Source organism: Neofelis nebulosa, chromosome 13 (genome assembly GCF_028018385.1).
Source record: "Neofelis nebulosa isolate mNeoNeb1 chromosome 13, mNeoNeb1.pri, whole genome shotgun sequence".
NCBI lineage: Eukaryota > Metazoa > Chordata > Mammalia > Carnivora > Felidae > Neofelis > Neofelis nebulosa.
The window spans coordinates 22,190,909-22,200,304 of NC_080794.1; the positions used below are offsets into that span (position 1 = coordinate 22,190,909).

Here is a 9,396-nt window from a genome sequence, read left to right on the forward strand (position 1 = left end):
GTCGTTTTGGACGCTGCACAAAGCACAGCTCATAGCTTTTCAAATGAGTTGCTGGCTGTCATTTCAGGGCTGTGCTCCTCTGTCTGGGTGCACGGTGAACTCATGTCACTCTCCTCTCCACCCCACAGTTGCTGCCTTTGGAGGAAGAGTCACAAGATAGTGTGGCAAGGACACGATGTGTACCATCAGCTCCTTCTTCCCAGAGGTCCCTGAGCTTGGACAGGCTGCAGCAAGGGGCACTGCCCAAGGCCAGCCACGAGGACATCAGGGACGCCACAAAGTAAGGGGCACAGGCATCGTAGGAGATATGCCTGTGGGCTGGTTTTCAGCTCTGAGAACCCTTTGATCTCTCCATGGGGGAGAAAGGGTCGGAACAGCGATTCCAAAGAAAGGCCAATGAACTGAGTTTACGTGCACGGTGTTCTTGGGATACCTGCCTGGGTGCCCTGGGTGTGGCCAGCAGGGCAAAAGGCAGGTGGGAAAGACCAGAGTCTTGTGATGCTGGTGGCTGTAGGGCAACCTCGTTTGCTCAGATCCTACACACCAGCAGTCCTGAGACCTGCCTTTTCCTCCCGGTGGATCCTGGGTGACATGCTCCCTAGGGCTCCTCTCCTGGGCTGCACTGTGCCCTGTGGGGTTGTCAGGAGCCATGCTCTCTTCCCCCCACCCCCACCAGGCAGCTCCAGCAGCCTCTCTGTTACTCGCACCACGTCCTGGGGTGGCTCAGGTGTGCATGTCCTCCGTGCTCCCGGGTCACGGCCAGGGAGGGGTGCTGAGCGTTCTCCACCCAAGGTGCTTGGACTCCAGATATACTTGGGAGGGAGACAGTGTCAGCTCCCAGGGCGCAGCCCTCCCTAGAAGCTGGGGGATTGTGCTTCTAATCACGTGGGGCGGTGTGTCGTGCGACGAGTACGCGTGGAAGATGCTCTCCTGTGCGTCCCCCAGATCCACAGCCTCTCAGGATGGCCCCTTGAGCAACCTCAGCAACACTAGCACTAACGAGGACTCACTGAACAACGCCCCCAAGAAGAAGGGCATCACAAAATCCACCCATGGTTGCTCGCCAGAAAACAAAAGGTCCACCCCAGCCACGCTAGCGACGAGCCTGCATGACCAGGTTGGTGTCCCCTGCGTGTTTGCAGCGTGTGGGTGGTCTTACTGGCCTCATTCCTCTAGATCCGTGGTGTCTCTGCCTGCAGACCCCTCCCCGTGTCGGGAGACCTCACGTGGCCGTTGACACCCCCCACCTCCCCTTTCCTCACTCTGCTTCCCCACAGCCACTGAATTGGAGCCACTGAATTGAAAACCCTTCCCAAGGTGCCCTGGGACTCAGCAAATTGGGCGGACAAGCTGAAAAACACCAAAAACTTTAAAAAATAAGCATTGTGTTTCTTGTCACCTTGCTGAGCACTTTTCAGCTGTACCTGTTTTGAAAGCAGTAGCTGTTCGTTTGCTCAATATAGTCTATAGCTGCAAAGCAGTATTATGTCCTCCACGGACATAAAAAGGCCTCCAGGGCCTTTTGCTCCTGGAACCATGCTGGGAAAATTCGGTCCCTTGGATGTTGCCAGTGTGTTTTCTTCCACATCCTTATACTTTCTGTAATGAAAACATTAAGATTCGTGGTAGTGCCGTCTGGCTCTCACACCCACTGCTCCCAGAAATGTGTATGTCTTGTAAGTCCAGAGGTCACAAAAATTGGCCAAAACATTTCACTGTGTTTCCTGCGTTTATTTTGTCATCTTCAGGAGGTATGGGTTAAGTACTTGGTCATATGAGGACAGCGTTTATTGAGTTGTTTGCCCCAGCATTTGATTCAGTTTCACAGAGTGTGTGTAAGTGACTTTCTCCGGGGCTGAGATGTTCAAATTGCTCACTTGGGTTCTGTGTTATCATAGGTATAACGCAGTGTCTGAGAGTGGATCATACTGTGGTCTCTGTGGACACGCATGGCCAGTCCCAGAAACATACGGTTGACCCTTGAACAGCCAGGGTTTGAAGATCAGGTCCACTTATAGGCAAGTTATGTGTTTCCATCCAGTAGAGTGATGTAAATGTATTTTCTTTATGGTTTTCTTAATCACATTTACCTTGTTTTATGAAGGAATGTAGCATATACACGTCACTTATAAAATATGTGTTAACCGACTGTTTCTGGTAAGGCTTCTGGGTACAGTGGGCTATGAGGAGTGAAGTTCTCAGGGAGGTGGCGGTGAGGTAGAGCCCCATAAGGCTCCACGAAAGGTGCCTAGTGTTGACAATGTCCGCCTGGGAGAATGAGTCTCAGTCACGGCTGTGGTCACGTCGTATTTGATGGCACGATTCTTGTTACGAACGACCACCTCACTGCTTCGTTTACGTCCTAACTGTGAGATGCGTGTTGTCAGTCACAGGTTAGGAGACCTCATACGTGTGCCTACTCCCTGTAGAATTCCGCAGATTTCTCAATGTCTTTGAGTGGGCTCTAACTGTAAGGCTGGGAAGCACTCATCTGAGGTTTCCATTGGAGCAGGTGATTGGAAAATCTTGTGTGGTGTCGAGAATTGAGTCCTTGAGGGAAATCGGGACCCTGTTCAGTAGGCCTGGTCCCTGGCGGCCACAGTGCTCGTCCATCTTACCACACGGAGGAGGCAGAGTTCTGTAACTGGGAGGGGCGCAGCCACAGCAAGGAATTGGGTGTCTGAAAGCTGAGGAAGGAAGTAACTAACCACAAAAGGCAGACGAGTCTTCCATGCCTCCAGGATGTGGGCTTGTAACTCTGGTTCCTCAGCACAGAGTTCGGTGCTGGGGGCCGATTGAAAATCCAGAAGCGAGGGGCGTCTGGAGGGCTCGTCCGGTTAAGGCTCTGACTTCAGCTCAGCTCATGATGTCACGGTCCGTGGGTTCGAGCCCTTTGTCGTGTTCTGCGCTGACAGTGTGGAGCCTAGGTTGGATCCTGTCCCTCCCTCCCTTCGTCTGCCACTCCCCCACTTTCTTGCTGTGTCTCTGTCTCTGTCTCTGTCTCTGTCTCTGTCTCTGTCTGTGTCTCTCTCAAAAATCAATAAACTTGAGAAAAAGGGGCAGCGGGGATGGCCCAGTTGAAGGATAGCCTAGCTGTGATTGAGTTATTGTGAATCACAAGAAAAGCCAGAAGCCAACCTTTGTGATACACGTTGTGTATATACATAATTTAATTATAAGGTATGTAACAGAGAAATGTAATAAGGATCTGCAAGTGTTTGAAGCGTGTCCATGCGTTTGAACAACTGCTATTTTAACTAGTGAAAGACCTTGGAAATGAATTGGGTAAATGTGTTTCCTGTAGTGTGTACTTCCTTTTAAATCTCTTCACAGTTGACAGAAGCAGTCTTTCACCAGAAGTAACTAGTGAATCATCTGGTGATTTTTCCATGTCTCCTAAAGCAAATGCAATCTTTGTTACTTTGCATGAACGTGAGGCGTCCTGTCACAGTCTCTTAATATGCTGGGGAGACTTTTCAGGTCTCTCTGATTTTCAACTGAGTCCACAAAGCGGGCTTTGCGATTAGAACTGAGACGTTTGTGTTGAAGTGACAAGGTGCCCAGGCACGGGGCCAACAGTGTTGTCTGACGGGAGGAAGGTTTTCCAGAACACCCGGAGTGTGCAGCTGAAGCATAGGCTTGGGGCACACAGCAGAGATCCTTGTCCTGCATTACAGGGTGTGGATGTGATGGAGAGAGCTTTCGGCAGCCACCGTGGCCATGGGTGTTGACTGTCGGCAGAGGTGCTGGTTTGGAGGAAGGACCCAGTGATTCGCTGGGTCCTATCGATTGGCCTTAAAGCGGATGCCAACAATCGCGTAGACAGTGGAGTTCACGGCACGTTGATGGCCTCAGATGGGACCTTCGATGTCACCGCCCTGGCGCTTCTGGTGCAGAACCCGACCCAGAACACACAGGTGACACCTGGCCGTCCGCACCCGCCCACTGCTCTCTTGCTGGAGACCCTGCAACCTGTATTGTAGCAAGGCAGCGTGTAGCTTCACCGCACAGCTAGTCCTCTCTCCCCAGGCCCGGTCTGTGCTGTGTGGCACGGAGTCCTCGGTGCTGCCTCCTCCTGCCTGAGCTCTGCCTGTCCCTTCCCCTCACAGGCTCATGAGACTGGCGTGCATTTAGCTCTTATGTGGAGAGAGAAACACTCTTGCTTCGTGTGCCACGTGGAAGTTTCATGGCTTCTGTTTCTGATTTCCCTGTGGAATTCTGTTTGACTCATGGGCTCAATGGAGAATCAGGAATCTTTTGATCCTTCTACAGAACACTGAACACCTTTGGGAATGCCCTCAGTGTCCCCAGTGCAAATCCCCCTCCACGGCACCCTTGTCTAATTTCCCGGAGAGCATGGACCCCTCTCCCCAAAGGCCCATTCCTGTGGGCTTCCTGGGGGGCTCAGATGATTCGGCGCTCGACCCTTGCTTTGGGCTCAGGTCATGATCTCATAGTTGGTGACGTCGAGCCCCAAGTCGGGCTCCGTGCCGACAACGTGGAGTCTGTTTGGGATTCTCTCTCTCCATCTCTCGCTGGCCCTCCCCTGCTCGTGCTGTCTCTCTGCCTCTCAAAGATAAGTAAATCAAGCCCATTAATGGACTCCACGTTAACATCTCTGATTGAAAATACACTATTAGGATTCAATGGATATTGTTTTGAGTTTGAAGTCTTGGTTTCAACGCAAGTGCAATATGTCGTCATCCTTTAGATTGACATAACTTTTGGGGTGTTTGCTCGCGATTTCAGGCTCGTGCTATCTTGGAATGGGAGTTGAACCACCTTTTGGTCATGGGGACTGACCAAAGGGTCGGTGAAATAAGTTTTCGGCCTAATGATATCTAAATTTGCGTTAACTGTTAAGTATTATATTTGGGGGTGCCTGGCTGGCTGAGTCGGAGGACAGCGTGACTCATAATCTCTGGGTTGTCACTTTGAGCCCTGTGTTGGGGGTAGAGATTTCCTAAAAGTAAAATCTTAAAAAAAAAAAAAAAAAGGAATGTAGATTATTATGTTTGTAGGAATCATGTACCAGACTACTCTTCCAAATGTGGAGATAATTTTACCTTACAAGTTAAGCTTCACTCTTAATTTATTAACAAATGAGTTTGGGTCGCCTGTGTGGCTCAGTTGGTTGAGTGTCTGACTTTGGCTCAGGTCAGGATCACACTGCTTGTGAGTCTGAGGCCAGCATTGGGCTGGCTGCTGTCTGCGTGGAGCCTGCTTTGGGTCCTCTGTCACCCTTTCCATCGGCCCCTCTCTCGCTCACACACAATCGTTCTCTCTTTCTCTCTCCCTCTCTCTCTGAAAATCTAACAAACAGGGGCGCCTGGTAGCTCAATCATTTAAGCATCTGAGTCTTGCTTTCAGCTCAGGTCGGGATCTCACACTTCGTGAGTTTGAGCCTCCCATTGGGCTCAGCGGTGACAATGGGGATTCTGCTTCGGATTCTCTCTCTCCCTAGCTCTCTGCCCTTCCGCAACTCATACTGTTTCTGTCTCTTTCAAAAATAAATTAATGTACCTACAAAAACTTAAAAAACTACCAAACCAATGAGCTATTGAGAAACCAATATTTTAACAGAGGTGAGGAGTTTGGTTTCTTTCCTTTTGATATTTGACTTTTGATAGTCTTGAGAAATATTTTTCACATCATAACACGTTGATGGCAGCCTGGCAATAGAGCCTGTAAGTTGTGTTTGGGGGCGGCCGGAGGTCTCTCTGCAGTCCAGGGCCCTGTGCTCTGGGGGAAGGTTACAGTCGTTTATTTAAAAAGACACGAAGTGTTGATTTCTCCTTATACAACAGCAGGACTGATTTACTCCCACACCACTACTTAAGACTGTCTTCATTGCCATAAGAACACTCAAGTGTGACGAGAATAGGACATGTGAAAGGGTGTGGTGGGACCGTCCTAGCGTGTAGCACTGTCCGCAGCTTAAAGACTGTTTTGAAAACCAAAAGGTAGTATCTTCTATAGCAGGAAGGTGATTTCACAAAGACAGTGCGGCAGGTCCAGTCAGCCCAGGAGTGTCCTGACTTGTGCCCAGTCAGTGTCCTGGCACAAATACGGCCCTGCCTCCCTTTACCGCCTGGGGCAGCCATCTGGGCAGGGGGCCCCCAATGGCTGTCAGGAATGGGGGTAAACAGCTGTAAACAAACTTGCAGAGTGCGGTCATTTTAAAGGGCTGGTAACCTTACTATATAGTTTTGGTTTTTATTTCACAATGTGTCCTGTAATTTCCCAGGATGATGATAGAAGCTTCAGGAGGGCACCTTCTTAGAGATAGCAATGTAGATCAAGACACTCTTGACTTACCTGCTGAGTCAGCAGAGACTCTCCCTGCAGACTTCTGGGTCACTTCCTCTCTGTCCTCTATGCAGCCAAAGAAGATGCTGCCGGTCTGTATGTGACGTGCTGCTCTGCCCCAGCCTCTTGGCGGAGGTATGGGAGGCTCTTGGGTTGGAATGTGAACACTGATGGAGAATGGCCGACTTAATATGTAACAAGGCGTTCAGATGCTGTGGCATGCTCAGGCTCGGATGATCTAAGATTACTCCTGACTTCTGCTTATCAAAGTTCCCCAGTGATAGAGATTTTTGTTAACATTTCTATCTGATGGAATATTAGCGTATTCTCTCCACTACTACAACTAGGCATCGTGGGTGTCCTCAGAGCTTTGGACCAGCCTCAGAGCATCACTTGCAGAGCTACGTATGTGATGGGCAGCCCTGGCCCCTCTTTCACAAGATGGCAGATGGACACGGCGAAAGTGTTTTCATGGCCTCTACTGCCCCTTTGCTATTTGAGAGTGAACTCCCGGGGACTCCCCCGGCTGCTTGCGGGTGGAGAGAACCCCACTCAGAAGTGCCCCGGGAGCCCTCAGTGGTTGCTGCTGTGGTTTAGAATGTGTGGGGCTGTATTTGTGCCCTCATGTGCTATTTTAAGACTAACCGCATGCTGCGTTTGCACGCTGCCCCTTGTGTTGCTTGGAGCAGGCATAGTATCTGCACCACAGAGGCTGGATTCAGCCAGTCGTGTCTTAATCCTGCCGACGCCTCCTGTTGGTGAGTAGAGGGCACCGTCCGTGCAGGCCACAGTCGGACACCCTGTGTCCTGTCTGCGCAATGTCCATGTGAGCCAGGAGAGCCGCAGCAGGCTCACTTAGGGACTTTCAGAAATACACAGACACGCAGACGCACATAGACTCACAAACACACACACATACACACACGCACACACACGCACACACACACACACACACACACACACACACGAGCTTCTCTACACCTGCTAAGAGGATGCTGGTGTTTGTGTGCTTACACTTAAAGAGGTTGGTGTGTTCTCAGTTTTTCCAGAGAAAACTGTATTTCCACTCTTTTCGTAAAAAAAGAAGTTTGGGTTCAGTGTCTGCTAATGTCTTTTTTGGTAGGGAGGCAGGATTGCTGTTGGAGCAGTAGGAAATTTTCCAGGTCTGAGCTGACCTTCCCGGTCGTTCGGGAGCAAGTGGCACTGGCCTTTGCCTGGTCTGGTGGAGCTCCCGGGTCAACAGGCCCTGGCTGGCTTGTTTTACGCACACCTTCTTGAATGGACCAGGCCCAAGAGGATTCTCGTCCTCACATGAGTGACACTGGTGGCCTCTCAGTTGAGAGATTAGCTTTTGAAAGCGGAAGCACATTGCCCTCTGAGGCGCTGAGTTTGAACATGGAGATTTCGGGTGTGGGCCCCGGAGCCCGGCCCTCTTCTCCCTGCTCTGAGGACCTCCAGGGGTGGGCTTTGTTCTGCTCTCATCCTGTTTTCCTGTCTCAGCCACAGTGTTTGATTGTTGGGAGCTCCTGGCTGGAGGCCAGGTGGAGCCTATGACACTTGAACTTAGGGTAGTGAGTTTGAGCCCCATTTTGGAGTGGAGATTACTTAAAATCCTGACAAAATAAAAGAATAGTTGATTGATTCCTTCATCTTGTTTTTTTTAATTTGGGAACTTTCAGTCTTAAGCCAGTAGGAACTCAATCGAATAATTCTCATTGATAATGCAAAATGCTTCATATTTTCTCTAGATTCTCAAATCTCTTCAGCCAGGAAGGTCTTTGGGGAGGGGGGACACGCGCTAGGCCCCACCTGGGGCCCCGGAAGGTGCTTTTCGGGCTGTCTTAAGACTGATTCTTTCCTTTTATCTTGCAGTTTACCCACACTGCTTCTCCCGATGGTCTTGCAGCACGCTGAGCCCAGCAGTGACTACATTTGAAACTTCAACCAGATCTTTCATCTGTTAATCCTTGTTATATGGACCCTGAGATATTTTATTACAGTGTTTGATTACTGAAAAATTCGTGAATAGGATAGAGAAACTCATTTAGCATTTAATGTTTCGTACATTTCTGTAAATTTGTCACTCCCTATAGAGAGTTCCTGACTTTCATGTATATCCGGGCTATAAATATCCTTTGGAATCAATTGATGTTCTTATATCTCAGTTTAGTCTTTCAAATGAATGTACTGTCATGGCTGTATGTATGAATCCTACGACAAATACGGTCTTTTATAACCTGTGCATGTATTGTAATTATCATTGTTTAATTGTTTGTTAAGAAACCCTGACAGAGAAAAGGATTTTACCATGTTTGTAAAATCACCGTGACACAGCCTGCATTATCCTTTACGAATGTCCCTTAGCTCTACAACCATGGTTTTGATATAAGCAGACTTAATTTGCAGCAATTGTCGCTGTATTTTAACGACTCACCTTAACTACACTTTTTCTAGCAAGAAATGCTTTCTTGTGCAGTGTGAAGAGATTAAAAATATCTGGTGTTGACTATCAGCTAAAGAAACTTGGAGTGGAAAGCTGATTGAAACACTGTGAAAATCTCCCAGGGCCGGTATGCTCTTTCTGAGCCTGGTCCCTGGGGGCCTGGGCAGTTTGCCTGGAGTGACCCGCACAACCTGGGAGCCGAGGCCCCAGAAAGCCTGGGTGGGGCAACCTGGCCACCTCTTCCCCGGAACCCTGCCCACCCCCTTCTCTCCCCCAACCCGAACCTTAGACCCCTGGCAGCAGAACTCTCAGAGGACCAATCAGGGTGCACTGGTCTCCCACCTCGGGCCAGGGCGCTGGGTGCTCAGCACAGAGCAAGATGCAAGATCCTGGAAACAATGGAGTGCAACTCTAATAAAGGCCTTATTGTTCTTACGGAAATCAGCTGTTTAGATTTGTTTGTAAACAAGTTTAAGGAGTGGACCTCATTCTCCATTTGTAGATTTTATTTAATTTTTTTTATGTTTCTTTATTATTGAAAGACAGAGAGAGAGACAGAGCATGAGCATGGATGCCGCAGAGACAGGAGAAGACACACAATCCGAAGCAGGCTCCAGGCTCTGAGCTGTCTGTCAGCACGGGGC

The 9,396-nt window shown here is 49.5% G+C and overlaps 1 long non-coding RNA gene across 1 annotated transcript; it reads left to right on the plus strand.

The window, feature by feature from the left end:
- Positions 1-1,055: 1,055 nt before the first annotated feature.
- Positions 1,056-9,193, plus strand: LOC131492663 (uncharacterized). Its single transcript, XR_009252224.1, has 2 exons — positions 1,056-1,117; positions 8,182-9,193. It is a non-coding gene; the product is annotated as an uncharacterized LOC131492663 (long non-coding RNA).
- Positions 9,194-9,396: the final 203 nt, after the last annotated feature.